Source organism: Mycteria americana, chromosome 12 (assembly GCF_035582795.1).
Source record: "Mycteria americana isolate JAX WOST 10 ecotype Jacksonville Zoo and Gardens chromosome 12, USCA_MyAme_1.0, whole genome shotgun sequence".
NCBI lineage: Eukaryota > Metazoa > Chordata > Aves > Ciconiiformes > Ciconiidae > Mycteria > Mycteria americana.
The window spans coordinates 6,361,823-6,383,206 of NC_134376.1; the positions used below are offsets into that span (position 1 = coordinate 6,361,823).

Consider the following 21,384-nt stretch of genomic DNA (forward strand, 5'->3'; position numbering starts at 1 on the left):
AGAGTCGAGTCATGCTGCAGAGCCCAAGAGATCTTACTGCTGTAACTCTCTCACATGTACCTTTCTCTCAAAACATTTTTATTAGAGAAGAGAAAAATAAGAGAGTGCTGAAGGTCCGTGGGGAGCTAACCTGTTGTGTTCTAGCAGCACGTACGTGGTCAGTGTCCAGAGGTCAGGATCCTCCCTCGGATGAGGCTAAGGGGGCAGAGCTTTCATCGAAGGCCATGTGTGTTGGAGACTTGAGACCCACAAAATGGCAGAGCTCGGGCTTAAAGAAAATACACAGAAGGAAATATCTTTCACTGTTATGACACCAAAATTCTCTGAAAGTAGCTTGCTTGTTTTCCCATTGCTCATACAATAACACTTTATTACTGCTAAGAATGTGTTTGTTCCGGCATCTCATAGTGGATTATGGTACTATATAGCCTTAAAAATATGACGGTGAGAAGTGTAGATGGGGTGGTTTATAAAGTGAAGAGCTGACTGGATGTTAGAGGTACAATGACAGTTTGTTACTGTTGTTAGTGGATGTTCTAACAAATGCATAAGCATTAAACACTTCCTGAACATCTAAGGAAGGCTGCCTTTGCCCGGAGGAGCTTCCAGTCTAAGACCCCGGTGAGACTCGAGCACGAGCAGTTCTTGGGGATAGTTCTTGCATTGCAATTTGAATTGGAAATGCACTGGTTTTTAAATTACAGCAGATGCTGCTACCCAGTGCCCTTGTCTGTCGTTATGCCCCCGAGTAGCCCGGCAGATCTAATGCCGCAGATCCACGCGGCTGACGGTGCCCCTCGAGCCCGGGGGGAGAGTGCCGGTCGGGGCAGAGGGGATGCAGGGGTGAGGTCAACTCTGTGTCTCTGCCACTGATGAACGAACCTCTGGGGTATCATCTCCAGTAATTAGACCATTTCTTCTGGGGGAAGGCGTTTCTCTTGTATGCCTCCTGTGATTTGTTATTCATAATTACTACTCTGCTGCCTTTCACGCAGTTGCTTTTAGCTGTTTGTGAGGCGCTTCTGTGCTGGGATGTTACCAGGTTTGTCTGTAGCTTATAAGGGATGCATTTTTAAAGCTGTTTTCTCTTCTGCCTTTGATTCCGACAGGAAAACGAACAGCTCACTGGGTTTCAGGGTGTTTCCAGCCCCTTATATATGTGATGCTGTTTTCCATTTGCCCCAGTCCCGTGCCACATCATTCTGACTTCTGGTCACCAACTCAAATGGGAGAGAGTGTCAGTTGCAGAGCCTAGCAGGGTGGGAAATACTTCAGTGTCATTTATCACAGTCACAGGAGGGCCCTTTGCATTCTCCGAGTGCCTGTAAGTGCATATGGAAGTGGTTCATGTAAACAAAATGGGAAAAGGAGCTGTAAGTGAAGGATGGAGGAGCCCTGTGGGTGACTGTCTTTGAGACCAGGGCATGCGCATGGTAAGCCAGGTTGTATGGAAAGATCTTGGGTTTTTTCTTGTGTTTTATGTACTTGTCTGCATCACTGTCGTGCACGAGGAATGTTGCCATAAATAGTCCTAAACCCTCCTTTCTGCTGCGGGAGCATTCAGCAGCGTGGTCTGATGATGAAGACTGTGTATATTAGGACGTGCAAGAGTTGTTATGGCACTGACTGCAAGGTTAGCAGGCGTATCCGAGCTGGCTTTAAATTAGCCAGATGAATGCCAGGTTTGGCCTTTTTGCTAGTGCAGGGCAGAGCTCCCGGTGGGTTAGGGGACAGCTCATCAAGCACGCCGTGCGAGCCGCATCCATTTTTGCATTGAGTCTGTCCTGCTTAGCTCACGCAGCGTCCGCAGTGTGGATGCAACAGCTGTTCCAGGAGTGGTTTAACAGTATGGATTTGCCTGGCCAGAAAACTTAGACCGTCTCTCTCTGGATAAGAAATGGAAGATCCAGCTTTCGCTGTTTTCTTAGGATCTCAGCAGCTCTGCCCACAGGAACGGCTGCCATATGCCTTCCATTTTAGTATATTTTCAAGGTGTGAAATGGGGAGCATGTGGCAGAAACTCCCTCTGCTCTGTTTGTCACCGTGCAATTGGCTGCCTTGGGAGGGAGGTTTATTGTGCATAATAAGGGAGCAGGTTTCAGTGAGGTTTATGGAACTGTTTCTGTACAAAAATAACAAGAATTAGAATTTTTCTTGCACCCCTTTCTGTCAGCTGCAATACCCATATGTCTGTTTATCCATCTCACTCATACAACACATGCAAGAGGCAAATTCAGCTCTCTGAGCTTTTGAGGTGGGAGGTCCCTCGTGTCAGAGTCGGTTGGGATGAAGGAAGACCGAGGACAGAGTAGGAGAAGTGTGGGTAAAAGCTGGGGAGACAACAAAGGTCAGATGTAAGTTTGCATTTTGCCTGTTGACAGATAGAGGTATCTGTAAGATTTTATTGTCCCATTTTGCCATATACCCGGCATGGCTTATTGGCAGAGGTGAGGGATTTGGGTGGCCTCTGGCCAGTCAGGTTTGCTGTGTTCAGCAAGCTTATGTCATCTGCAACAGTTATGCTTAGGGTTCAAATAATTGTAATTATACCAACCAAAAAAAAGGCATTAAGGACAATGATGTTGATGGTTTTGATAATAATGTATTGGCCATTATTAAATTCACTCATTGGACTGGAGTGCAGCACGTTTTTTCTGATCATGGTTCCGACTCCTGGATAGGTAATAAGGAAATTATTACTGTGGACATTAAAGCTCATTAAATGTGACTCTATTAAAAATCAAGGTTATGCTGGACTTTAAATCTCTTTGAGCATAACCGCTGGAGGCTGCAGCACAACCTGGCAACTTGCCACGTAGTTCAGTGGTCCTTTCCTCTCACTTATGCCGTAATAGTCTCTATTAAAATGGGTATCAGGGCTATTGCAAAGAAGAGATTGGAACAACGTGAGCTATAACAACATACCATCCTTTTTCAAAGTATAAATTTGCACGCGGGGTTGTGCGGTATTAATGGGGCAGATCTGTGGCAGCTGCATTACGGGAATGGGCTGTAACTTTATGGGCGTTTTGTTTCTCTCCCGGTGGCTGCCCGGGTCTGGGTTGTGTAAGAGGAGAGTGCACCAAGGTCAGGCTGCCATCTGGGGAGAGGCTCTGCGTCCTCCTGTCTCTGAAACAGGCATGCAGATTGTAACAGCTTTGGAAAGGTGGCACAGGGCATCGCTGCCCAGACTTGGAATCTGTTCCAGTTCTGCATTTCTCTCTCCCATACTCTTCACACCTTTCCCCCCCCACACACCATTTTGTATTTCAGGCTACATCTTCTGCTTTTTTTCTTCCAAGCTCCATAGCTTTTCCTGTTTTTTCCTGTTTCTCTCCAGGCCATTTCTGTTTAGATCTTCCTTTTTTGTCTTGCCTGGTCCTGGTGGACCTCTTGATTTTTCTTTTGTGGTGCTGCTAGAGATGGAGTTCGGTCTTAGTTGCAAGCAAATAGGAAGGTGGCAGCTAATGGGGAGCTGACAGAAGTAATGACTTGTGTATTGTAGCAAAGCATAGGTAGAAATGAGAATGCTCCAGGTCCTGATTATTTCCATTTGTGTTCTTATCTTAAAAGTGATTTGTTTGAAGGTAGGAATGGGATGACCCATGGAAGCTGGGTCCTGACTAAAGAATGCAGTAGTGCAAATTTTCCATGAGCTCTCGTGATTTATTGCTATCCTGTAGGTACAGTGGAGAGTTCCCTTCTTTCATGCAGCCTCTCCCTGTGAGAAAGAGGAAAAGTGCTTTTAATATTCTTTCTGTTGAGAAACAGGCTGGCACTCCTACCAGGAAAGAGGATGGGGAAATCAACTCTGATTTCAACCATCTGTGGAGAATTTTGGAAGTGAACTATTTTCCTGAACATAATCCCACCGAAAAGGAAAGCTACTCATCCATCTCAATGATTTCGGTGTCCTTTTTCTCTTGTTAGGGAAAAGTAGGAAAAGAATGAAGAACTGGAGAATCTTACTCTTAAGGCAAGTGTTTGACCCTAAAAAAGATGCTACGTCTGGTGTTCAGCAGAGGCTGTCTACAGCATCACTGCCATGTCGAGGCCTTGTAAAAATATAATTAATTGGAATTAAATTGGGTAATGAATTAATATTAAAATAACCTAATCTTGTTGAAGTGACAAGCCAGAGATGGTAAAATTTGTCACTGTCCCAGCATGCTTGTGCTTCTGATGAATGTGTTTCTGAGTACAGAAGGTGACAAAAAAGGAGCAGATGGAATTTAAAAGTTGCCATTCTCCATCCACAGTTGGCTGGGCTGTTGGTGCTTGGAAGCCTTGGTGCCTCCTACCATCTGTGTGTAGGAAATCCACACATGATGAGGGCTGCACCTGCAAATGAAACCTGAGTCCACCTGATGAAGGATTTTTCTGTGACCTTAGCTGTTGGTGGGTGCGTGTGTACTAGCGCAGCATCCATATCTCACTTTGTGCTGATGGCTCCCAGCGTCTTGCTGGTCAAACAAGGTTGGACCAGGTGGGTGCATAGAAGGCAGCTCTTCTTCGGTCACGTAATGCCTCTTCCTAAAGCAGAAGAAGGATTCATTAGGTGACACTTCTCTCGATGATGTTTAGCATACCAGTTCCCCTTCAATTTGTACGGAAGGAACTGCCTTTCGAAAGGGAAGGTCCAGGGCATTTGCTGTCTCAAACGTTAAGAGACTTTTGGTAAGAGAGGATGTTACCCTTGGCTTGCCTGTATTTCAATGAAAGTAATTGCTTTCTGCATATCCCAATTTCTTCTGAAGTTTATAAAGAGCTTGTCTTTGCCTCTGGTGTTTTGCTGTGCACTGATGAAGTTCTGTCCTCTTTCACTCCAGAGATGGCCACATGTTCTTGATGGGGGAAGAAATAATTTCCTGCTGCTACCTGCATCAGAAATGTTGCATAGCTTTAATGTGCAAAACACAAACGATATGGAAGGTGGCACACAGGACGGGTGTTATTAGCAGCAGTCCTTGGGAGCTGCTTTGCCTGACCCGCTCAGAGCCTCCTGCCTTCCCGTGCTGACTCTGCAGCTGAAGAGCAGTGCCTCCTTGGGGCAATCCCCTCACCTCTCAGCTAGTTATTATCGTTATTGTTTTTATGGTGCTAGTTTCTCTACTGCAGACATTTAGACCAGTCTGGGACCTGAACAGTATATTAAGACTGGGAATAAGCTGGTAGTTTAAATAGAGCTTACTCTGATTTCCTTCCTTATCATCCGTATCCCTTTGTCCCAGCCCAGTACTATAGGTGATGAGGTGGGGCTGCTAAATATATCTGTTTTCCTAAAAGACTATAACCAAGTTGGGACCTCCTGTACTTCAGTATTGACAGTGTTACAGTAGTTGGTGGGCAGAGTCTATAAAACCCTTTTACGTTATAATATGTCAATAGATTTGGGCAGTCTAGCCACAAGGGGAAAATACCTTGAAGCCTTCGTGTGTCCTGATTCAGGAACAGTGTGGCCTTTGATGGTAAATGCTCTGCCCTACTGAAGTCAGTGCAGGCGCCTGTAAAGAACCAGTTTTCCTGTCTTGAATGAAAGTATAGTACCTCAAGAGAGCTGAAAGAAATGTTCCCAGGTTAAAAAAAAGTTTCTTTTATCATACATAGCATTTGTCATCCAGATAGATTCCCAAGCTTTTTTGGCGATAACACAGATATGAAGTCATGCAGCACTGAATATATTGAAAACAGTGTGCCCTGCCTGTGGCAGCATGCCATGAGTCTGTTAAACAACCAGAGAGACTTGCCCCCGAGCATGACTTAATCTGTGTGCTGTGAACGGCTGGGACACGAGTGGGTAGACAGGGGTTGCTGACCGAACAAACCCCCAAGGATGCCTGAAGCCTGCAGCTTCCTGTGAAACTGTGATGGGAGGTGCCAGTGAGACATTGCTAGGATTTTCAGACTCCGTCTGCCTTCCAGGGAGCCAGAGGTTTGTAATAAATCCTGTAACGTAGTTCTGTTGTAGCTACTGAATGTGTAAAACTTGGTGTCAGTCAGAGGTTCCTACCCAGACTGTACTTCGCCTTCACAAAGAGCAAAAGAGCTGCAGGTTTTCTTCCTGGCTCCTCTTTTCCACCCAATTCACGTGTGGAGTTCCTGGAGGCCTCGGTCTTTCTGCTTTTGTAAGAGGCAGGCTGTGAACCTGCATAATACCTCCATACAGCTCCAGTGATTCCTACAAGGGTTTGGTTTGGTTTTTTTAAAGCATCTCCTACCCTCTTGCTAGGCACTGTGTAGAAGTTGATTACAAAATATTTAGTAGAAGCAGGAGCCTTGCTCCAGAGAAAATAAAGGCACTTTACCAAGAAAGAAATAGTAAAATAAGTTAGGAGGGAGAAGGAAATGGAAAAGAAAATAAGAAAGTATATGTGATGAATGGGACCAAATTTAAACACTGAACTATGAGAATATCTACAATGGTTTCTGTAGCAATATGAGGAAGGAGGCTCCTGAGGGAAGGGTGTCTGGGCTTAGAGATCCTGCCTTGAATCAGAGTCTAATGGAAATGAGTAGCACTGCAAGAAAATACCACTGAGGAGAAGGTTGCTTGTTTCCTCGGCGGATGTGTTTTCCTTATTCAGTACCGATGCAGTAAAGCCGTGGTGTTACATCTGAGAAGGAAGAGGTCACCTTTGCCGAGGCAGACGGTAAGGTTAGAGGTAGCTGATGTCTAGGTGGCAAGATTAGAGGTAGCTTCTGGGACCAGATAAGTCAAGAGAAAATGTGTGGAGAAACCTGGGCTGACAGGGAATATTCTGTCTTCTCCTGGCTTACTCTATATGTGGCTTTAGAGGAGAATCGTTGATAGAAACAGTATTTTTAAGCCTGCTGACTTGGGTTTCTAGTTCTCAGTCCATCAGTAGCTGAGTGAAACATGAAGTGACCGTGAGGATGATTTGTTTTCACTACCAGGCACATCCCTTTGAGTCCCCAGAAGTAGCTGTGCTCCTCCTTCTATAATCAGGGGCAGTTCAGAGCCTTGGCAAGGCAAGAAGTCAATGGGTAGTGGAAGGACCTGAAACCTTCCTCCTCCTGTGTTTTAGCCCCTTCCCACCTGCTAGATCCCTATAAAACACCATCAAATTTGTACCATACGGAAACTGCCACATTGCAGATAGCACCTTTCGTGGCCGTGGTTGTTCTACATCCATCTGTGCTGAGGCTGTTGAGCTTTATGTGGGTCTTGGTAAACTTTGGCAGTTGTGTTTTCCTGCTTGGGGATTTGAGTCAAGCTCTCGTTATTTGGCTGTTGCCTTCTTGGTGGCTATGTAGCAGTCAGGATGCTCCTGCTAGATCCCTCCAGTCCAGCATTTCTCCTGAAGGAAAGGAAATGCCGTATTATCTGCAGCTGCCCTTTGGATCCTGCGGGGTTGCGATATGAGCTGCCTCTTACAGCAGTTTGCATCACAGAGCAGCTTTTGATTAGGACCGATGTGCCATAAGGCCTCTAGATGTACACAACTGAAAATGCTCTTTCATTCATCAGCAAGATTGAGAAGAAAGGCTTGTGCTGATGTCTCAAATTCAGGCCGACACGATTTCCCTGACATTAGAAAAACCAGCCTGCCAGCGTGGCAGAGCTTGCCGGCAGGAGAGAGCCTCAGATCTCTGCTCTGCATCTTGTCAATGTATTGTTTCTCCTGGAAATTAAAGCTTGATGCCTTTGTGAACAGTAAAGAACAGTGGAAATCTAGTAGAGGAACTTTGCAATGGGTGTGGAGGTTACCAGGAACGTCTTGAAAAGCCTTGTGCTGGCAAGGTGAATGTCCGCTTGGTTGGGGATGTTTATTAGATTCAGGAAAGATGACAGGAATGGGAAAATACTGAATTTATTTACACGTTCCCTCTCAATACTATCCAAGATGGTGGTGTTCTTGTTATGGCAGGTTCATAACAGGGGAAAAAAAATTACTGAATTTACTGTTTTTCTCTGGAGTCCTCATTTCAATTTCCAGGTAAGTATACGTGGCCGGGAGCTGAAATCTGACTGTCTTCACCGAATAAATAGGGACTCCTTAACACTGAATCCCAAATGAGGTGGGGTGAATGTGTAGAGACTGAGAAATAAAGTATGTCTACTCCTTCCACATTTTAAAGGGGTAACATGCGCAACTAAAATTCAGAATCCGAAGGATAACTTTTTGCACGGGCTGTTTTTCTGGTTTACCTACCTGTTTTTCTGTGGAAAGCTGTTTTTCCTGGGAAATGCTGTTTTTCCTGGGAAATACTGTTTTCCAGTTGTGTTCCTAATTTTTCTTTTCACTTACTCTGATTATTTAGGGGCTGTAAATGAAGTAAAATAAGGCTGTTTCAATATTCTAGAGCAGCGGCTGTATTTAAGAAGTTTATATTTGATGAGTAAGTTGATGACATTGCATTATGTGAATTTGATGTGCAAACTTGTCACTAAAGTGTAAACATAGTGACAGCAGGACCAGCAATTCCCAGCCTAATCAAGTAAGCAGAGTAACACATTCTTTGAGCTATAGAGTAATAGAGACTGATTTACATATTAAAATGAGAGAAGCTACACAGATCCAACAATTAAGTTGATATTTTAATTGCATAAAAGTCAGGAGATTCAAAGTTATGTTTCCTGCATCAGTTCATTTGTCACTCACATGTATTTGTAGTATTTTCAATGGCTTTTTTTGGTATGAAACTAATGTGGCTTAAAATACATTAAATGTTGGCCGTGGAAGAAAGGAGAGCTTTGGATTTGCTGGGCTAGAAGGCAGACTAAGAGAACTGAGAATTTCTTGGTCTGTTTAAAAATAGTACAAACAAATTTCAGGTAATTTCTTTCTTAATATTCTGGTAGACATGTTGGGAGAGAGGGAGCTATATTCAAATGCGATGGAAAAAATTGCCGTTGATCTCAGTAGACCTTGAATTATATCCTTAACTTCTTGTTTTCTTTTTAAGGAATAAGCTTTATTTAATTGCAAATTCACACAAATGCACTAGTACCACTAAGAATTACATCAATATATGGATTCTGTCCTTGGTGTTTATGCTGGTTTCACAGTACTGATCTTGCATTCAGATAAGCGTGCACGTATACAGCTACCCTTATCTCCCCATGCTGATGTTCTGATATATGAATGCTTGTTCTCTGCACTCACAAAAAGCTATTCAGATGCCGAGTCTGACGATTTTTTTATAATCCTTCTTTGAATTAGACTACAAAAAGAATGTGTTTGAAAAGGTTAACTAATGGATACACTTTTCTTCCTGATGAGGAAAAGAAAAATGGTGAAGTGCTGAAAAATGGTCAAGCAGAGTTTTGATCAGGCTTTTCTAATCAAATACATTCTAGGCGGTGAGCAAGTAGGAGAAATGTTAATCCATAGTGGATTTATTTGTAATGGAGAACATTTATTTGGAAAGCAATCAGCAGACACTTGTAATTACTTTGCCATCTTAATCATGGCACTGACATCAGTACCATGATGTGATAACATTGTGATAGCCTTTTGAATGTGGTGCTGACATAAGAACGTCAATAGGAAGGGAGAGAAGCCTCTCTTAGTATCTTCACACCTACCGACCTGGTTTGCTAATGTCCAGGTATTCTGGGCAGCTTGTCCAGTGGTTACTAATCACACGGTATCCTAAATAAAAAGGCGTAAGAGCCTCTCAGCTCGTTTGGAAAAACGCCAGCACCTTGCAATCCCCTTGGGAATCCGCCGGCGGACAGTGCAGCGGCCGGAGCGCTGCTGTGGTGAGCTCCCGCATGGCACAGATCAGTAAGCAGATGACAGCGTTCTGCATGGCACTGGCTTTGGTGCGGTCATCTCACGCTTCTGGTGTGATTTTGTGCTGAGGAGGCGAAGGCGTGGGGTTAAATCATAGCAAGTCTTAAAACTCAGGGGAAAGTCGTGCCTGTCCATCAGGGATTTCTGAGCATCTGGGAGCAATCCGCTATTTAGACTAAACTAAAGCTACCTGGTGTGGTTTATGTAGTCACAGCAGCTGAGGCAGTCTTCACTCACTATTTCAGTGTTTCCACATTTTCTCTATTTCAGTGCCATGTTATCTGGCATGATCTCTGGTTAGAGAGCAGTAAGTCAATCCAGCCTCCATTAGGGAACAGCATATTCATTCCTATATCCAACCAGCTCCAGCTCGATGGGTGAAAATCAGACAGATGAAAAGCTGGTTGAAACCAGATTCATGAATTGCCTTTTCACTCTCTGGCTGTCTAAGTGTGTTTCTGTCTGTATTGAATAGAAGAGTCTTCATATGTCCTGCTGGGGTACTGTAGCATGGTGGGTTATTGGGTAGGTATGCAACTTTGTAAAGTTACCTTCTGCGACGATCAGATACCGTTGTAGGTGTGCAGCAGAAGTATTTAAGTTAAATAGATCAGAGACTTCCGTAAGGAAGGGCCGGAGGCAGCGGCAGCATCTACCTTCGCTAGAGACTGCGGATGTATCATCAAAAATCTTGCCACTAGTGGCATCAAAGGCAATGCGCAGATCTGAAAGATTCAGCAAGGGTTTTCTGAATCGGCTGATAATGACGATGGTGTGTGATTCCCCTTTTAGACTGCCATATTGCGCTGACTTCCCTGAAACGAGGCAGAATTTAGGCAAGGGGAAGGTTGCGTCTTGTTTTACAAAACTGGCAAAAATAAATCTTAAGTTAGAACTGGTGATGTTAGATCAGCATAACAGATGTGGGCTAAAGGCGCTTTCATCATCAGCCGCCATTTGAAGTAACTCCTGGTCAGGTTGTTTCCATGATAATGTGCTTTCCTTGGTATGTCCCTTCCTCGGTACACAGGCAGTGTGCCGATGCGTTTGCAAGCTCCCCACAGAATGTATTTGGACTCCCGTGTGTCACAAGGAGTAGTGGAAATTACTCTTCGCTTCCATTTCAAAGTACTTCTTTCTTCTATAGGATACTTCCATTTTACAACCTGAAAAAAACACAGAAAAAGGAGAGGAGCTTTACCTTGTGCCTGTATTCTGGAGTCCCTAGGAAGTTTTTGGTGAAAAGAAAAATTTTAAGCGGAATGTTCCCATGTATGCAAAGTCTTCATCTGCAAGGTGATGTCCTAAGCCAAATGGAGAGGATGCTTGCAGCACTTGGGAACAGATTTAAAGCTAATGGCATCTTAGTTATGCCTCAGGTAGCTCTGAGTCCTAGGCTGCTAACTCCAACAGTTAGAAATAAATAAGGATAAAAATTAGAACTACACGTATCCCGCTTATTGCAGCATGTTAAACACTGCTGTTCTCCTCTGTCGAAGGTGGAGGGAGCCAGGCTGTTCCATAAAACCAGGGCAAATGAGCAATTAGCAAGAGGTACAGAAATAGTCTTTAGGAAGGTATAAAGTTGCTCTGAGAGCTATAAAATGTCTCTCCTTGTTTTGCTCATGGTTTAGAGTGGGAATGTTTGACACTTAACAAAAGCTGACTAATTCTTTGTTGTTTCCCTTTAATGATCAGAATTCAGGGGAGGGCTAGCTGTGACAGGCGGGAGAAAGCGTTGCCATTAAAGTGAAGCTCTTTTTAATTAGAAAGTCCCTTGGATGATTTACTTTCTAGTGATTTGAGTGCTGGCTGGTTTGAATGTGTCAGCAATACTGACCGGCACGATGCAGTCTTGACAGTGCAGGTTCTGTTTTGCTCTTCAGACATCATCGGGTGAAGCCCGCTCCAACAAGGAGCGTCTGTGATGAGGGAAATTATAACTGCAGCCAGCCGTGCTAGCGACTTCACCATCTGCTGTGAAGGCTCTGCCTTCAATGCCAGCACTTGTGGTAGCAGGCATAATGATGATAATATTTTCCACTTCTGTAGCACCCTCTGTCCAAAGGTGTCTGAGTATGCTAGAGATACTAATTAAGACTTGCAGCACCCATGGGAGGTGGGCATGAGTCTCCACGCTAGCTTTTCTTGCTTGCAGAGTCTAAAGAGATTGTGGCACTAATCTTTGGGCAGCAATTCCTTCCATCAGGCAGCTCTGGAAGAACTAAAAACCTCTCGTACTGTTGTTAGTTTAAATCAGAGCTGTATTAGAGAGGCAGTCTGACTCGCGTTAACCTGCTGGAGTGTAAGGCAGGGAGTGATCTTCACGCTCCTGCGTGGGCTTGTTGGGGGAGCAGCAGAGGCTGCCCTGCCGTAGCTGTTTCAGAGTTTCTTACAGTGTAAGTCTTGGAGTAGGTCTTATAACTCAAGTCCGGTCCTTAATATGTGGCCTTCTAAGGAAACTGGACTCTTAAGATCAGACTGCAAACACTCAGTGCAGTGCTCTACATGTAAAAAAAATCACAGAATCATAGAATGGTTTGGGTGCGAAGGGACCTTTACAGGTCATCTAGTCCAACCCCCCTGCAAGAGCAGGGACATCTTCAATTAGAGCAGGTTGCTCAGAGCACCGTCCAACCTGACCTTGAATGTTTCCAGGGATGGGGCATCTACCACCTCTCTGGGCAACCCACTCCAGTGTTTCCCTCATCGTAAAAAATTCCTTCCTTATATCTAGTCTGAGTCTACCCTCTTTTAGTTTAAAGCCACCACCCCTTGTCCTATTGCAATAGGCCTTGCTAAAAAGTCTGTTCACATCTTTCTTATAAGCCGTCTTTAAGTATTGAAAGGCCACAATAAGGTCTCCCCAGAGCCTTCTCTTGTTCAGCCTCCAGGCTGAACAACCCCAACTCTCAGCCTTTCTTCATAGGAGAGGTGTTCCGTCCCTGTGATCATTTTCGAGGCCCTCCTCTGGACCCGCTCCAACAGGTCCGTGTCTTTCCTGTGCTGAGGACCCCAGAGCTGGACGCAGTACTGCAGGTGGGGTCTCACCAGAGCAGAGTAGAGGGGCAGAATCACCTCCCTCAACCTGCTGGCCACGCTTCTTTTGAAGCAGCCCAGGGTACGGTTGGCTTTCTGGGCTGCAAGTGCATATTGTCAGCTCATGTCCAGCTTTTCATCCACCAGTACCAAGTCCTTCTCCTCAGGGCTGCTCTCAATCTCTTCATCCCCCAGCCTGTATTGATACCGGGGGTTGCCCCAACCCAGGTGCAGGATCTTGCACTTGGCCTTGTTGAACTTCATGAGGTTCACGTGGGCTCACTTCTTGAGCTTACCTTAAATATAGCTAGGACTTAAGTCCCCAGCAGACGTGTCTCCTGGTCAGACCTTTTGTATGTGAAATCATCACTCCTTTCCTCCAAGCAATGAACTGAAGTGCCTGTGTATAGCAATCCACAGTGAGCCTTGCACCAGCAACCTTGGAGACAGCGCCTGAAAATGCCTGCAAAAACCACGGATTCCCCTGGCTGAATCCATGTTCTGTAGTGATGTCTAGAATTCTGGATGCTTTTTTTGTCCAAAGGGCTTTTTTTTATACAGCTTTATTTTATATACCTCAGTCTTTCTTGTAGAAGACTAACAGGAAAGCTTTTCCATAATCTGCATTTCCATAGTCTGCAGGAAATGGATGAATAACATTGTATGGACCATCAGGAAGGAGTAAGCACATGAGAAAGGGAGAAGTTTGACCTTTAAATCTTTAGTGCATGATCCCAACACTCACACTCCTGGATTCAAAAGTATATTCCCATGAAGATCCATTTAACATGCTCTTCAGTTGGGTAGAGTTGTGGCAGTGAAGCTCTTCCTTCCCCTGAGTGCAAGGTGTAAAATAAAACCTGCTGGTTAAGATCAAAGATACATCTACTACCCACCATCTCTAAGAGGAAAAATGCTTTTGTGAAGTATCATTATATGGTGTGTAAGTGGTTTTGAGGGTATTAAAGACAGTTATCCGCAGAGATTTAAACATAACAGGTTAAAATGGGGGAGGGTGGGGGAACAAACCCTTGCTGTGTTTAATTATTGCTGGGTGCTGCATGCACTTTTCTCCATTATTTACTTAATCTTAAATGCCAGATGCTAAAGGGCACCAGCATCAATTAACTGCTTAATTAGACTTGCAAAGAAATCATGTAATTTAGTTATAGGCAAATAAAAAAAAGAAAAAAACGCACAAAACAGAAGCTCAGGGCTCTCTCTGCAATCATTTTTGAAGCTCCCTGCGTACATTGTTTACTTTCATTGCTTGCTGGCAACTCTTTGGAGCACTCTCTGTGCCGCTTGCCCTGTAGGGATGCAAATGGCTGGATGCAACATCACTTGTTCATTGCCATTCTGAGTGGATTAGCCACAGCTTGCGTTGTTGCTTTCCAGATTCTTTTAACAGAGGTTTGGATCAGGTGCCCTTTGCGAGAACTTGTGTGGTGCCTCGTCGTGATGCACAGGAGAACCTGTCCTTCTCCCTCTCCTTGTGATCTGCGTCCCGTTCGGTGCTTGCTCTGGGTACCTAGTCTGGTGAAGACCAGGCACTGTCCCCTGTTCCTGCTAAGAAGACTTTTGTGGTGACCACATTTTTGTATTTTGCAGTGGTTTTATTATTTTAGTGTGCAGCCAACAAAGCACCCTATCTTTAGCGAAAAGAGCCCTGCCTCCCTCACTGCAAAGTAATAGGAAGCAAGATGCTTTTATTCCATTAGTTCCCACTCTTACGAATAAGAGTGTTCACAGGAGTGGAGTGCATTCCTTGTTGTTTCATCAAGGCCCACAACTCACTCTGAATCTTTATCTTGCAAATTGCCTTAACAGCGTAATAATCAATGCCTTGTGCTTGTGTATACGCAAAGTTTTTCTTCTGCATGGGTGCTGCTGCCTTTCTGACTGTTACCACTATTCTCACACCGGTATCAGGAACATTGTCATTTAGGTGCCTTTGCAGCATCCCGTGTTTTACAACTTTTGTTTCTTTCTTAGTGCCTAGATGCTGGAAGCTGCTGACGTACTTTTTTTCTCAGATGTCCCGAAACCTTTCTGGAAACAAGGTGGTGTTCAGTTTCTCAGAGCTTTGCTCTCCCTCGGTGCCCATGCTGTCTCAACACTGCTCTTTTCCTTTCTGAAAATACGACCTAGCCCTCGCAGAGTTCCCTATTTCTTCAAAGCACTGTATAAACATTATCTAATTAAGTATATATAACATGCCCTAAAGTATGTTAAGGGAAAACTGCAGCACAGCATTGAAGTTTCCAGTCACTTGATCCAGTGTAAAATCTGATTGAATCACTAATTATTTTTCAAAATGCTGTGCCTAATGACATGGATCAAGACAGGAAGATCAGAGCTGCAGCCAGAAGCATCGGGAGCTGCCGCCGAGAGAGGGGCAGTCAGGTAAGTTCTGTGTCAGCTCTAGAGTCGGTTTGGATATGCACACTAAGGTAATAAACAAAACAACAACAAAAAAAGAGGAGCTGCAGCATTTGGATCTTTCCTGTTTTGATACATATAATCAGCTCTACATTTCCTGTTGAAATGTTCATTAAAATTGCAGCCCCTGTGATTATGCAGCTGCCTAATTCAAATCAATGGGGCTCCTGAAACAATTTCAGATATTTTTAAATACTGCTGTAGAACTTCCTTGTTTACAATGTTATGATTAAGTGACTTTTTTCTAAGTCATCTAAAGCATTAATAAAAATCTCTTTAGCTTTTCTGTAATGTTTTTTTTTTTACTCTGAATGGCTGCAAATAATGCGAACCTTGCTTTATGGCTTTATCTTTTACTTCTTAGTGTAGCATGTCTATTTGTATTTATAACTAAATCAGAAGCCCAATTACACAAGTTCTTTATAATTCCTAGTAAGCCATAATTGACTTCTTTTGTTTTGGAATCCTAATACAAATAAATAAAATCAATAGAGCAGCAGAATAAATAGCACTGAGAGTACAACAGCCGTGCCTTGCTTCCAGCTCACTAACTTTTGGAAGCAACTGTTGATAATGTCTATCAGCTAAAATACTTTGATGTTATAACTGGCACGTGGCTGTCCAGGAAGATTATCATTTCCAAAGGGTCCAGGTACTTCAATAGGTCTCGTGCTGAAAGGGAGGTCGTTTTAGTTTTACTGGAAAGATGCTTTCAAGGTAATCTCAGCTCTGCTGCTTTAGAATGCTTCAGAGCGATGCTAGAGTTCTTGTAAGTTTGTTTCAATGACTTTGGGTTTATTAACTTTTCACTTTCCTAATAACTCCAATCCCCTTTACTGTTTCAGAAGCCTTGGCACAATTCTGATGTGTTTAAGTTGCAAACATTACAGGAAAATACCTAAATCAAAACATTGTGGGGGAGAGACTGCGTGAACGAGCAGATGTTTACAGTCTCTGACTTCTGTGGCTGAGAAAAAGCAAACACGTTTCTATAAAAATTCAGTGTGGTAAAAGCATTTTAGTTGCCTGTAGTTTTGTGCTTCACCTTCCTGTGAAAGTATTTCTTTAGTCGTCTTTTGCTTTTATTACCTCAGCCCAGCTGTACTTATTAACTCCCTTGTTTAACTCCACTTGGTTATGGTCCCACTGGGGTGCTGGGAGCAGGGGAAGAGGCAGATCTGGCACAGCTCAGAGCTGGCTCTCGTGGGTGCTTAATCCCTCGCTGAGCACATCTGCTAGAGCTGGTGCTGCCAGGTCAAGCATCAGGGTGGCCAGATGTGAGCGACTGCAGATGTTTCAGCACCGCGGTGTGGCTGAGCCCAGATGCTCTGCTACCAGCCTGCCGGCGCGGCTGTCACCGCTGTAGCAACACCCCTGCTCACAAAAGGGGGGATGAAATAACAGAAACGCTGCAGGTCAAAATTGGCCCGTGTGACTGGTGATTTCTAACTCTATCGTTAGATTGGGTTTAGAAGTTGATGAAGATTTTAAATGAACTCTTGTTCTTTGGTGCTGAAGAAGTGGAATGCAGCCTGTAGGACAGAGAAGCGAGTATTGTTATTTAGGTAACATCCTCTTGGTATTCAGGACTTGTGCATCTATTGAAAGTTGGAGGTAAACGCTTTGGACGTGGACATGGGAAGGGAATGAGATGGAAGAGGACAGGAAAGACCAAAGCGTTTTCTTATTTTACAGAGAATAGTTTGAATGTGATTTGGCCACCGCACCTTAATGGGTAATCCCCACTCTGAGTCTCAAATGAAAAGAAAAAATCTGTAAGGCTAGGGATAATGCAAGAGGATTTTTGCAGACTTTTCTGAGATGTAAAGTGAGCTACTGAATAGCACAGCCTTTAATGATAACTTTTTCTTCAAGCACAGAGCTAATTCATTGATTTAGCCTAGTTGGGTAAATCTATTTTTCGTTGCTTGCACATCCCACGCACAGAGACCTTTTGTGCGTGCCATTTTTTGCTTCCCTCACTTGTCCCTCAACATATATTTTTCCTAAACCTCTGGCTGACCTGTCCCAGCAGTGCCATTCGTGCCAGCAGCGCAGTCTCCGTGGCACTCGGTGTCATTGACCCCAGTGGCAAGAGTTCACAGCAGCAGAGAGTGAAATCTTCTCTAAACCAAAACTGAGATGCATCCTTCTCATGGAAGACTGCAATGCAAGAGAGCACATTTCTCTGTGCACTTGCTCCCTGGGTGTGGATCACTGGAGACCAAGAGTCAAGGTCTATGTGGCATGCTCTTTTCCTACACCAAAATACTCTCTTTGATGACTAAGCCTCATGGATCTCAGTTTCTTGACTGATCTTATTTCAAATAGGCTAGGTCCTGTACCAAGGCAGTGTTTGGTTCAGAACTCTCAGGAGTTAGAGAGATGAAAGTGTTCAAGCAATGCCAAGAAGCAAGAGGATCTTCCAAACAAACAGGGCAGGAAGGAGGGATCAAGAGGCTGTGTAGGGGGAATGCAGACTGCAGTTGAAAAAGAAAAATAGTGATATTCTGAGGTAGGCTATTCTGTGAGCCTGCTACAGCAGTTGGTGTTGGCAGGGCTTGCTGCAATAAGCGTGTTAGCCTCTCAGGATTCCCAAAGTGCTCTGTAAACTTCACAGCTATAGGAAATATGCACAAGGATTGCTGCATCCATCGCTAAAACGCATGCACGGCCAGCGTGAAATAGAGTAACCACTTAGTGCCACACAGGAACCGTCCTTATGGCAGAAAGTGAGAAGTGTCTTTTTAACTTGAAAGTGGAGGAGGCAGAATGCAGTTACGTGAATGGCATTTGTACAGGACATGAGGGCTGATACCACAGTCCTGGTTCGTGCCCTCGTCCCCAAATAAAAATGCTCTGCCAGGAAAATGCTTTGCCTCTTCTGTAATGGTCCAGGTCTAAGTTTCTTATCTTCTCTGAAAAATGGTATATACACAGCACAGCGTGCTCCCTGCCATAACCTTTAGTTCATTACTGATTCAGAGAGTGAGTTCCAGCTATTCAGTCAGAGGGTTGAGACCAAGCGAAAGGTTGGCATTGTGTCTACGTACATAAAAGCAAGCGTAACCTCCTCTTCTTTCCAAAAGCACTAATATGTGGAGATGTAAAAGTTCCTATCTGTGGCTTTCACGTCAGGGTTGTGAAGCAAACGGACAGATAGGAAAAGATTCTCAGTTGGGGAGAATCACATCAAGGGACTGATGGAGTTTAGGAGATAGTGGGCGCAGGCATACAGCCATTATTATATTCCAGGGTGGGGAAAAAATGTGTTTCTGTCAGCAAGAGCAGCCAGAGTTAGCCAGGCTAACTCCCATGGCTTGCTGGCCTCCGAGATAACGCTTTTACCTGTGTCCGGTATCCCACTGCAAAGATTTCCTGCTGCTGTTTTTTCCAACTCATGCTTACTTTCCACGGTCTCTGTGCCTCCAGCAGCTTTTGAGCTAACTTTGGGCTGCTTTAAACTTTTTTTGCCTTTTGTAGTTTGACTTGTGTGATAGAGGACCGAATGCCTTGCATCTGTAGGGAAAGGCAGTCTCTCCTTCAAGACATGCATGGACTTAGATTCCTCTGCTGCATGCTAAATTGAAGGATTTTGCCTCTGTTATTTGGGATTTCTCAATTGTTAAAACATTTCAATGCCTGTCATTAGCAAAGGGGCATTAGGTTGACAAGGTCGGTTTCTCAGTCCCCCGTATTTACTCACCTGCATCAGTTATGCTGAGCTTAATTTTAATTAAAATCCACTGGGTCACCTGTGCTCCATCAGACTGTTTTCTCTAAGGTTTTGTTTCATTAGAACTTTATTATAGAGCTAATTTTATTTTTTTAAAGCCATCAAATTCAAGGCTGAGCTATGAATTTTCCTGTTAAACAGGAAGATATTCCAGGTCTGTGCTGTGATTCAGCAGATTCTGCGTTCTCAGCCCAGGCTGTCACCAGATCACTGCTGTCGAATTAAGTAGCATCCTTGACTTTCTTTTCCTTAGCTCCTCTATCTGTAAAATGGAGACAGTGCTAATCTCTCATTTGTGTAACTGTGTAATGTTTGTCCAGCACTGCAAAGATGCCAAATACAATAAAACTGCCAAGCATCCTTTCACTAACAGGATTGATGATTTACACCCAAAATGCTCATTTTTGTGCTAAAACAAGATCACCTGAAAGATACTGCGGTTGGAACCAAACCAAGGAAGGGGGGAGGAGGAAACCATCTGTTACACAACAGCAAAAATGTTTCAGGGCATTCGCCTGGGAAGCTCTGGGTGACGAGTTTGGAATATGAAGGCTTATTTATATGGATGGAGCTAATTTTCTCTAAGTTATTCATTTTTCACTTAGGGAATTACCTAATCTTACAAGAAAGTCTAGGAGGAAAGATTCATGTATTCTTTGTCTCGTTCAGCCCCAGGCAAGCCTGAAGATGCTCTGCCTCTTCCAGTTCTGCTTTTTAACTGATTCTATTAATGGAGCTTAAAGATTTTCTTCTTCTGGGTAAAAAGGGTTAATCTTTCTCGTTCCCTCTCACCCTTCTCCTCCTCTTTTTCTGGAGAGTTCTTTTTTTGGAGTCTCTGGCTGTTTCTATCATCTTCTCCCCCTAATCTGCCACTATCTGAAGAATTCATTACATTTCAAATCAGAGGCCTTGCTGCATACATTAGCAGGTTTTAATAGACTTGCCACGACTCAAAAAGGAGGAAAAAAAGAGAGAAGATTTAAAACTCTTGTCTTGCCGAAAGCAGACAGATTGACTCAAAAATGACTCAGTCAATAAAAGATGAGTTTTGAAAAGGCTTCCCTCCGCTCAAAGGGAGCTCGTATTCCAGCGAATTAGGTTTTTCTAAGCCCACTGTCAGAAATTAATAATACATACAGCATGTAAAATGGATTTAGCCCTCTACAGCCTTATACAAACATATCTTTGACTTGCTAAATGTGACACGACTACCAGGATTTTCCAGCCTTTATCCCAGGAGTCTGTCATCTCTCCAGAATGGTGACCTCAGTGGAATTCTTAAGCACGTCCAAAAAAATTGCTAAATGAGATTTTCATTAAGAATATGTTTCTACTTCCCTCACCTTTTTTCTCCACCCAAACCCCCTCTATTAGAGCATTTTAGTATTATTATTTGCAGTCAAAATTATGCCAAAAGCTCTAGTTTAAACTCTCAAGCCATCGAGTCCCTTTACTAGGCTCTTTCAGTGGCCTTCCTTCGAAGAAAGAGATACTGAGCCTTCTGCATTGTAGCAGAAATCTGTCGTTTGGGTGTTATTTCCTGCTGCTGCAAAAAAGGCTTATAGGCCATTAAAATCTCTCTTTCTTAGAAAAAAGAAAGGGCTTCTGTCTTATTAGATCTATCCACAAGTACTCTTGTGTGATTTGAGGTCTTCCCAGGTGGTCCTGCTCTCCTTGTTTAAGGTAATTTGAACGTACAGGTGTGAAATCAGTCACCACTCCTGTTTGTTCCTCCACCAAAGTCCCTCAGCTGATAAGCATTAAAAGTGGAACTAACTTTAACCTCCTTGGTGATTTGGCTAGATCCTTTATTCAAACTGCCCTTGTTGGGCATTTGGGCAGAGCTCGAAGAATCCACAGAAGGTGTTGTCTTTAGCAGGTTGGTCTATACAGCCTTTTGGGTGGCTGTGGGCTGACTGCATTTGTCTGTCTCTCATTGTTTTCTCATTCTTCCAAATCCCCCTATTTTATTTCTTTTTTTTTCTTTAGATTTCAGAGTGCTTGACTCAGTCCTGAAATCTTTTCTGCATTCTCTCTCTCTCTCTCTCTGAAAATCTTATTCCTACTCCTTTTTTTTAAATTATTTATTATGAATTACCCTCTAAGTTAACTTTGCAAAGTCACTGCATGTCCTCGCCTCCTCATGGATCTGTTCTGTCCCCTGGCTGTATTACGCTGCAGGTTGGCTTTGTCATCCTGTGCTTGCAGAAGGCATTGTGTGAAATCTATGGCAGCACCATGATGTCCGACTCTGGACTGTACCTCCTAGATGATGTAGAGAAACGTTTTAAAATGTTGGTGAAGAAAGAAACATACTAAAGGTTCCATTTTGGACCATTATGTACTGTACAGATGTTTTCTTGGACTTGAAATGGGCAGAGCTCATAATTTTTTTAAATATATTTA

General features: G+C 43.7%; 1 protein-coding gene across 5 annotated transcripts in view; it reads left to right on the forward strand.

Moving 5' to 3' along the window:
* The window catches only part of MAD1L1 (mitotic arrest deficient 1 like 1), a 381,442-nt gene that overhangs the window by 252,856 nt on the left and 107,202 nt on the right, over positions 1-21,384 (forward strand). The window lies entirely within an intron of this gene.